The sequence below is a fragment of the Poecilia latipinna genome, unplaced genomic scaffold (assembly GCF_001443285.1).
Source record: "Poecilia latipinna isolate Pla-1442-1.1 unplaced genomic scaffold, P_latipinna-1.0 Scaffold3988, whole genome shotgun sequence".
NCBI lineage: Eukaryota > Metazoa > Chordata > Actinopteri > Cyprinodontiformes > Poeciliidae > Poecilia > Poecilia latipinna.
The window spans coordinates 23952-32745 of record NW_015116604.1 but is presented as its reverse complement, the minus strand read 5'-3'; the positions used below and the strand labels follow the sequence as shown (position 1 = coordinate 32745).

General features: G+C 38.9%; 1 long non-coding RNA gene across 2 annotated transcripts in view; it reads left to right on the top strand.

The window, feature by feature from the left end:
* The first annotated feature begins 4084 nt into the window (after positions 1 to 4084).
* Positions 4085 to 8794, top strand: part of LOC106942019 (uncharacterized) — a 20929-nt gene continuing 16219 nt past the window's right edge. For both annotated transcript variants that reach the window (XR_001423523.1, XR_001423522.1), the window contains exons 1-2: positions 4085 to 5199; positions 5433 to 5599. This is a non-coding gene — a long non-coding RNA (uncharacterized LOC106942019). The remainder of the gene's footprint in view (positions 5200 to 5432; positions 5600 to 8794) is intronic.

Genomic DNA, 8794 nt, shown 5'->3' with positions numbered 1-8794 from the left:
GAAGAGGCAGTTTTTATGGATGTAATGTTTCCAAAAACTAAAAAATTAAGCTAACTGCTACACAACAGTAGAAATAGTTGAAGGTGATCAGTTATGTTAACACAGTGGTTCTTAACCTTTTTGAGGTACCAAACCCACCAGTTTCATATGTGCATTCACTGAACCCTTCGATAGTGATAAATAAAATATGATTTTTTTCCCCCAAATTCAAGACATAGGGGTGACCCCTAGTTGGATCACCCCATGATCACTAAGTCTTCTTAAAAGGTAGAGTCTCTGAGAACAGTTCTTCAAAATATAGTCAGTGTTGTCTGTCCAGGAACGACCCAAGGTATTTAAAATCTGCCACAGTTTCAACAGGTTGGCCATCGAGAGAACCTGGAACCACATTAAGGTCTTGTTTAGATCATTTAATTAGTTCTACATTCTTAAGACAGTGAAAAATTAATAATAAATACTTTGCGGTATTCTGATTTAGTATGTAAATTATGTAATTATATTAGTTGTGTTACCACCCCCAAGCCACTAGAGGCAGTAGCAACCCCGAACCCCAGATTTAGAAGTACACCGAAAGCTACAGAATTTGGTAAAAACGGTGAGTTTTACTGAAGTAATTAAAGACACAAGTTCAAATCCATGCTGAGTGTAGCTCCTTCAATCACTGCTCCTCCGCAGCTCTGATTGGCTCAGCAATGTAACATGGTCCTCTGCAGCAAGTGATGGCAAAGCGGGGCGTCATCACGACTTTACAAAGTGTCTCTTTACCTCCGCGGCAGAGGCTCCGCCGAACCCCTGAGACCGACTCATCGAACCCCTGGGGTTCAACCGAACCCAGGTTAAGAACCACTGTGTTAACAGATTAGGATAGGTCTACGCTATATATGTTATTACTTAAATCTGGAAATTTTGCGCATGCGCACAACACTGGAGGGCAAAAGGATAATTATTGCCATCCATAGCCACACTGCTGCAGTAGAACAGGGTTAGGGTTAACTATCCCGTTAACTAAATAACATCTGGAAATGTATAATATTATTAATTTTGTGCAGTGTGTCACAGCAAAGGGAAAAATAACGTGGAAAAATTATTGAAGAGCTCAAAACGACTCATATGCGACGCTACACACAGACCCATCGTTATCGCGATGGGTCTGCTACACTAGTGTATCAGGATTCAACACCAAAAAAAACCCCCCAAAAAAACACTCAAACATTTCCCACACAAAGAACCTGAACATCTAAATGATGTAAAATGTCTGAAGTCCAAGATGTCTACTATGACCGGCCCAAGAAAAGCCGACTTCAATTTGTTCAAAAGTGAGATAAGATTCCTGCCAGAAGCAGGTGAGTGATGTTTAAAAGTAATAAAGATGCTAAAGGTGAAGGGGTTGAATCACTTTGGTACAGCAGTAGTCATTAAAAGCTGAAGTTTGTGTTTAATTTGAATTGTAATGTAAAATGCTTCTGGTTGACTTGTTCATCCTAAACAGTTGCTGGTTGTATATTTGGCCAATTATATTGAATATTTTAAGGTTCTAATGTAATTGGATGTAACAGAAGTAAAGGTTGATGTCTGGTGAGTTTGGCAGGTTTGTTGGAGTCTCTGTAATAAATAATCACAGTTTTTCCCCCCTCAGGTCTTTCCCACATCGGAGAGGCTTGATTCATTAGGACAGCGGGTCTCTGAAGGGAAATCTCAAGAGGTCTTCTAATGGTGCGAGTGACTGAAAAACACTCTGCGAGGAAAAAACCTGAAGAAAGACAACACTTCCTTTTTTTCCTCCCTCTTTCATTAAAAACAAATGAGCTCTCCCTGTCAACAAAGTGCCATAAGCGCTCCGCCAGCGCCACCAGCAGCACCAGCAGCAGCCAGGGGAATTCCCATTAAAGGCGTTTGAGGCCGAATCGGCCTACAAATAAACGCCGTGCTCCTGGGAAATCACAGCAACAAGCAGATACATGTTAAAACTCGGGAGAGGCTTCCCCCAAATCCAGATGTGGTTCTCCGGCCGCCCTCGCCGGTAATGAACCAATTAGAGAGACAATTATGAACACCTGTGACGCTGATTGGCACGGCGCGGCCGCGTCTCCTTCCACGACGCTAAAGACGCTCCGAATGTTGCTAAAGTTAACCTTTAACAAGGCCTGTAATGATGACGAGGGGCCAAACACACACACACACACACACACACACACACAGGAGGTTCGCATTAGGAAGAGCAGCTCATCCCACTCAGCCGCTTATTGCGTCATGTATTATTGAAGGCAGCTCTTGTATAAACACAACTCCAATAAATTGGGGTCTCAGTTTTTCGGATTCATTAAGGTTAATGCAGTTTTAATTAGTGCTTGATTTGAAGCCTATTAGAGGCAATTTATAAGTCCTTCTCGTAGACCTGAAAAATGACGTTGCGTGGGATTAATATGATAAAAGGCACAAGTTGGAGCTGCGGTCCCTGCTGGGTTGAAGGGATTCCTCTCGTTTCGCTGTAACGGTTTGTTTATTTGCACAACTGCTTTCAGGCACATTAAAACAATCTAATGAATGAGCAGCTTTGGCTTCAGGGATTGCTTCATCCACCGCTTGGACAAATGAAACCGAAGTGATTAGTGCTGATTAGAAGAATGCAGAAGAAATGGATTGAAACAGACAACAAGATGTCCTTTAACCTTTCAGAGCAACTTTACTCTCCAGGCACTCAGGTCAGTTTTTCTTACATTTAAATCTGAGGTTTTTAACTTTTATAAAAAAAATGTTTTTTACATATTTGTTAAAACTGTTATGTTGTGACAGCAGAATATGAGACAAATTGTCAGTGAAAAGATTGATTTCCTCCACCTCCTCTCCACAAAAACAATCAATCAGAGCCAGGAGGACGGTCTTAGTGCTGTCAATCAATCCTGTGAACATGTTGCTAAATGTCCTAATGGTGGAGAAACAACTAATTACAGGAAATAGTTTATTCGCCGTCATCGGTGGCTATGTAATGAGCCTGAGCATTGACAGTACACTAGCTGCAACAAAACAGAGAGCTACACACAGGGTGATTGACAGCACCAAGACCCGCCTCCTGGCTCTGATTGGTTGTTTCTACTTAGCATTGGGAGAAGGCAGAGCTAAAAAAATGTCATGGATTATCTGGGGATAGTTTATATATTTTTTAAATATATAAAAAATAAATATTTTTATAAAAGTTACTGTAGTTTTAATGCAGTGGTGTCCAAATATTTAACCCTGGAGGCCAAAACTGACAACCTCAAACTAGTGGTGGGCCACAAAATTAAGTTAATTAAAAATGAAAAATATTGTTTTTTGTAATCAGTTGTTTTTTGTTTTACTTACTTAAACTAAATATTAAAATGTGTAAATCCATTAGGTATCCAAAACATAAGTGGCTTTGGACTGTTTCCTTATTAAATGATAGACAGACATTTTTTTAATTTTTGGGTCATGAATTGATTTTACCAAGCTTGACTTGTGGTCAGGGGCCAAACAAAATCATATGGACATAAAAGGCACCATCTTTATGTTCTGATAATTAATATCAGAATGCCATTAAAACAAGTTCTAAAGTATAATAAAAATAATATCAACTGCACAAAAACACACAGCAGATTCTGAATAAATAATAAAAGTTGTGAGTGAAAAACTAAGTACACCCCATGATTCAAGAACCACTTTTACTGGCAATAACTTGAAGCTATATTATTCTAAATACAACTTCAATAAAATAAATGTTATTTATCCCAAAGGGAGTTTGAATGTAGTAACTCATATCTGTGTCTTTATAGAGTTGTAATGCTGTGGGCAGGAATGATCTCCAGTAGCAGTCAGTCTTACAACAAATCTGAAGAGGCCTCTGACTGAAGAGGGTCTGATGACAGTCCCAACATGCTAACAGCTCAATATGCAGGTAGGAGAGACACCATCAGATGTTTCCAAGCTCTGCTAATCTGCTTCATTTGCTTGTGCTGCTCCTCTTTAAAGTCAGAATTATTTTTCCATAGTAAAAATTGTCATTACTGCTGCACATTTTTTAAAAAGTGAAGTTAAACTGAATTTTGCTTGCAAATAGAAATTATAATTTTTTTTTTTTACTAGAAACGTAGTAAGTTTGGTTTTCACATTGTAACTGTGCTCCACATCAAGCAGCTCAGTGCCGATGATGTAAAATAAACCAAATATTCTCTTTAGGTTTATTGAGTAAAAAGGTCCAGGGTTATTCAGAGTCTGGAAGCCATAAAGTACAAGCAGGACATAAATTCACCACAAAACAGTTTGATTGTCCATGTAGCCCAGCTGGGCCACATGGTGCTTTACTCTCTCAAAACATGGAGGTGTAGAACGAACTGTTGTGGGACACTCTGCAGTGGAGATGCCCTGAAATTACAGCAAGATGGAGCGGAGCCGAACCGCTGACAGCAGGAATCACAGTACATTAGCAGAGCCTCCAACTGCCACACACACACACCTACACACACCTACACACACACACACCTACACACACCTACACACACACGTCATGTTTTTGTATCTTGTGGGGACTTTCTATTGACTTCCATTCACTTTCTACAGGCTAACACTTACCCTAACCATTACATGCTTAACCCCTAACCCTCATCAAAACTCAATTTGCACCTTAATCCTAAACTTAATCCCTACCCCAAAAACAGCGTTTCCCCTCATGTGGACCAAGAAATGTCCCCACAAGAAGCAGTGTCCCGACCACCCCACATTTAGACAGCCTTAGGTCCCCACAAAGATATAAAAACCGGGTTCACGCACACACACACACTCCCATCCACACACACACACACACACACACACACACACACACACACACACCAGAATCTGGATGAATTGTTAACACGTTGTCTGACCATCACCCTCTCATTTCTCCTCTTTCAAGCGGGAAAGCGGCGCCCCTGAAAAAGTTAGCAGGCAGGTGGAAGTCCTGCGTTTGGCTCGCAGGTTGCCGTGGCGACCTCCCAGCTTTGCATGTTTGGAAATTGCCACCAGGAGCGACTAAAACGCTCCCATCTGCAAACTCGGGAGAGACCTGAGATCAATTTTGTTGCGTTTACTGCAGAGAGGCTCACAATGGGAGTTCGCTGAAGATCACTTTCCAGTTGGACGTGATGAGCGGAGGAGCAGGAGGGCGACGCGTTCGCACGTCCCGCAGCCTCATCTCTGTGTAACGTGAGCCACGCATCGCTTCAGTCTCAACACTGTTCCCGTAAACAGGATTTAATTTGCACATGCAAGACTTGCACTCCTTTATGGAGCATATTAAAGATGATGTTCAAACATATCATCAAATTTAACCCAATTATGTCTGTTTTCTTTTCATTTTATAACCATAAGCAGGGAAAGTTGACTTTTAATCAAAGAGAGAAAATAAATCTTTACACTGTGTTGCCGTTTTCTTTCAGGAGCAGGTAATTGATGCCGGCCTCCTCTTCCTCCTCTTCCTCCTCTTCCTCGTCTAACGCTGTGCAGCCACTAGATGGAGCATGATAACCACAGAGAGGCTCTCCCGGTGGGACCCCGACCCCCGACCCCGCCCCGGATCCGGTGGGTGCTGCGGCTCCCTGCGGAGGTGAGAACGGGAAATTGTCTGCCAGGTTTATTACGGATTCCCATCCCGTTTCTTTTTATTGTTTCTTTTTCCATCCAGTTTCTCAGTGCAGGTCACTGGGAGTAAGAGGTCAGAAAAGTTAAAGCAAACAGACTTTTGCAACGTAAAGACTTCTGTTTTTATCCTTCTGTCCTTTAATCTGCTTTATGTGTCAAAATTATGCATAAAAAACATCAAGTAATTTAAATTTAGCTGATTTAGGAGACAGAATAAACTCTTTAAGAATGACTTTTTGGTGGAAACAATAAATTAAACTTGAATAATTTGAATTAATATGAGTCACAACAACATTAAATGTCCCTTCGGAATCAATAAAGTATTTAAGCAGTTTTATTTTTTTAGTTAATTTATCTTTAGGGAGAATTTGTTGCTTTTTGTCCAACAAAATTAAAAACATAGAAGCAGACCAACTCAAATTATTTAGTTTTTTCATTAATTTATCTATTATTATAGAAATAGACTGTGATGTATTTAAATAACTGGACCAAAACATGCTCATAAGTCATTTCAAACACATGCATATAGTGTTAAATGTTTTTAAATTTTATAAATTTACTGCTGGACGTTTATGGGAAAAACTTTCTGTTCTCCATAAAGCAAAGCCCCAAAATGCTGCTAATAAAGTCCAGAGGTTTCACCTGAACCCCTTAATTTACTCTCTGGAGTTTACGGTGAGGTCAGACGGGACCGACGGGAGTTTCAGTCCACAGAAAAAATCCAATATTTTCCCTTTATATGTTGGGAATCACTCCCCTGCGCTCCTACTTTTCGTTTTCACGACTTACGAGTGTAATAAAGTAACAAAAAAAACAATAGTTTATACTAAAATACTGTAACTAATAAATGTTATAAGCTGCTAAATATTGGAAATATTTGCTGTAATTACAAATTTTCAGTGGAAACTTGTGTGTTTGGTTCTTGAAATTATGGATAAAATGATGGCATTAAATAAACGATGTAAATTTTGCTCTCCAAAGAAAGATCTCCAAAAATACAAACAGCAATGTTATATTTTTCTTCAGTTTAAAGTCCATTTTGTGCCGTCAGTGATGCAGCAGAGCCTAGAGAGACGATAACTCTCTCATATTCTAATAATCTGAGGCAGAGGAAATGTATTCTCCTTTATCTGCATTAATGCTTTTAAATGGTTCACAGAGATTTATTTTACTTGGGGCACTTATGTCAAGAGCAGTTACAGGAATTACTCTGGATGCAATCCCATTATAGGATGTCAAATATTTTGATGCTGTTGGTAAATGGCAGCACGGAGTGGAGGACAACAACCGGATGGCAATTCTGCAATTCCAGGATCAGAATAATAATGTAAAAAAAAAAAGCCCATTCTCCCTGTATGCTCACCTTTTGGAGTCCCAGGGCTCACCCCAGCCGGCAATGTAATACCGAACAATGAATTTTAAATAAAGTCAAACATTTGCTTCATGCTCCTCTACAGTTTAAACAAGCCATTTCAGATGGAGACGTGTGGATTTATTGTAAGTAAGAGATATAAGAGATAACTTAATCCCCAATTGGATTGTAAACCCCACCTCCACTTCACATGGCTCCACCCTTCCTTGACCTTTTGTCTCATTTCTCGCCGGGTAATGAATGCTTTCGGACTGAAACGATGCGGCGCGCGGTCCGCAGCGTTGGAATGTCATATCGGTGGAAATCACCCAATCAGCATGCCGGCGTTGAGCGCAAACAGAGCGAGGCGGCGCGGCGCGCGGACCGGTGCCGGACCGGGTCGTCTGGATGTCAATATAATAGACTGGCTTATGATGTGTAAATAACACAGCACTTAATGGTTCGCTCCGGCTCTGTGAGAGCAGCAGAAATCACAGCCGGCAGCTTCACCCAGGCAACAGCAGCGCAGAGGCTGGGAAATCAGGAAATGTAATAATTTACACTTAATTTTTCTACTTTAACCACTTTTATCCCTTTACTACAGATGAATTAGTGGATCATAAGATGAAACATATCAGCTTTTACTATACTAATTCCAAATTAAGTAAACAGAAATGTATTTCACCTTTTATTAGGGACACAGTAAGAAAATTAAAAAATTAAATTACGAGAAGAAAGTTGAAATAATAAATCATATTATGATTTATTCTCGTATTAAATCATAATATGAGAATATTATCATTCTCAGATTACATTGTTATTCTGACTTTATTCTCAAAATATTTTGACATCATTCTCTTATCTTTCTAACTTTATTCTCATCACGACTTTATACATTTAACATGATGACTTTATTCTTGAAATACTGTATTCTCATATCACAACTTCATTCTTGCTTTATTTAGACTTTATTCTTGTGAAATTGTGACTTTATTCTTGGATTATTATGACTTATCATTGTAATGTTCTGACTTCTTTCTCATTATATTTCATTTTATTTTTGTTTTTCTCAGGATGGCCCTGATGCTCCACCGTATTTATCTGTGTTCATCCTCGTGCTTTGACTACACCTGGGTGAAGTCGCCTCCTCCACCTTCTTCAAATTAAATGCAACTGGCATCACATATTTGTGCAGAGACACTTTGTTTGTGCCGTTATGCTTTTTAAGATAAAAAGAAAAAAAACATTTTTACAGCTAAAATTTGTTGTATCTCAGTTGATTGACACAAAACTTGTTTGATCTGAAAATGTAGCGGAGCTGGTTGACCTTTGATGACCCCTGGAAACATTTACTAATATTTTTAAAATGATAGCAGCACAAACGTTTCACACCAATTTTGTTTGATTTGAAGAACACAGAGCAACTTTATTCAGGTTTTGACTGGGCCGTCTTGTCGCTTTAGGTTATTTCTGTTCTTTATAATGTTATATACTTTCATATTATTTTTATTTATACAGCTACGCTCTCACTATAAATGTTTATTCTTATATATTTCTATGCAGAAAGAGTCCATAAGTTAGACGATTTTTGAAAAGTTAATTTATTTCAGGAACTTTATCACCAAGTTAAACACATTAAACAGATTAATTACACACAGATTAATGTTTGAACGTCTTTATTTCTGTTAATTATGACGATTTTCAGATATCAGCTAATAAGAATGACATATATTAGAAAACCAATAAAAAACAATTTTAATGCAGAAAATCTATCTATCTACAGTTGTGGTCAAAAGTGTACATACACTT